The sequence below is a fragment of the Rhagoletis pomonella genome, unplaced genomic scaffold, assembly GCF_013731165.1.
Source record: "Rhagoletis pomonella isolate Grant_MI unplaced genomic scaffold, Rhpom_1.0 Rhpom_scaffold_22977, whole genome shotgun sequence".
NCBI lineage: Eukaryota > Metazoa > Arthropoda > Insecta > Diptera > Tephritidae > Rhagoletis > Rhagoletis pomonella.
Window position 1 is genome coordinate 1 of NW_023481479.1, and position 1,083 is coordinate 1,083.

General features: G+C 35.0%; 1 long non-coding RNA gene across 1 annotated transcript; it reads right to left on the reverse strand.

Annotated features, from left to right (window-relative positions):
• Nucleotides 1–25: 25 nt before the first annotated feature.
• Nucleotides 26–673, reverse strand: LOC118732591. The gene is made up of 3 exons (XR_004992153.1): nt 453–673; nt 362–397; nt 26–300 (listed from the first exon to the last, which is right to left on the reverse strand). It is a non-coding gene; the product is annotated as an uncharacterized LOC118732591 (long non-coding RNA).
• Nucleotides 674–1,083: the final 410 nt, after the last annotated feature.

The window sequence follows — 1,083 nt, forward strand, 5'->3', positions numbered from 1 at the left end:
CGGTTTACCTTTCTTTTGATATATATTAAGAGTTGCAAATCATTTGTAGTGGTTCAGAAAAATTAAGTTTTCTTACAACTTTGCAAAATTTGAAAAGTTGAACCTACACTTTGAAGGTGCTCCTGGCTTTGAATGTGCTGAGGGCGGAACGTACCCATGGTGCTCCTGGCGATGAAGGAGCTGAGGATAGAAGGTACTGGTGGTGCTCCTGGCGATGAAGAAGCTGAGGGCAGAAGGTTTTAATGGTGCTCCTGGCGATGAAGATGCAAGCGTTGAAGGTACTGATGGTGAATCCCAAATCTGTAAACAAACAAAAATATCAATTCAAATTTATCAACATATAAAAAGTCTCAATACCTACCTTAAGAATGTGACTAAGTCGCTGCTGTTTTGCAATCTAAAAGAAGAAATTACATTCTAGTTAAATAAAATTGTTAAATACGTATCCTTACCTTCAAAATTTTCGCAGCGACATTTCTTCACAGTATGTATACTGTCATAAGAACTCCGATGTTTCTAACTTGCTCGCTCTAACGCATAGAATTCTTATTAGAGTACGAATTCATATCGGGTATGTAACTCTAACAAAGGGACATTTTTTTGACAGTTCGAACAAAAAATTTGTAAGTGTGTGGGTGAGATGACTAAAAAGTTGTGAATGTAGTTGTAAATCGTTTGATTTTCAGGGGAAAGTGGTGAGCCGTGGCTGGTAGGGAAAATAAACTTAAAGAAAGTTTTTTTTTTAGTTTTCAATTCCCAACAAGCACTTCAGTAAACGTTTTTAAAAATAACTTAAATTAAGTTTGCTATAATAAGCGTTAAATAAGCATTTTTAATATTATGCTTATTAAAAGTTTTTTCAAATAAACCTTTAATAAGTTTTGAGAGCGAATGTTTATAAATAACTTAAACTTATAAATGAAATGTAAATGCCAACGACATGAGGTAGTAAATATAAAATTTTTTCAATCGTAAAGGCGCTGGCCCAATGCAGGCTTGCTTTGCGCGCCTTGTCTTCTTCAATTTGCTTTGATTTACTTTGAAAACTTGCTTGGCCGAATGGTGGCTTGGAACGCTGTCAAA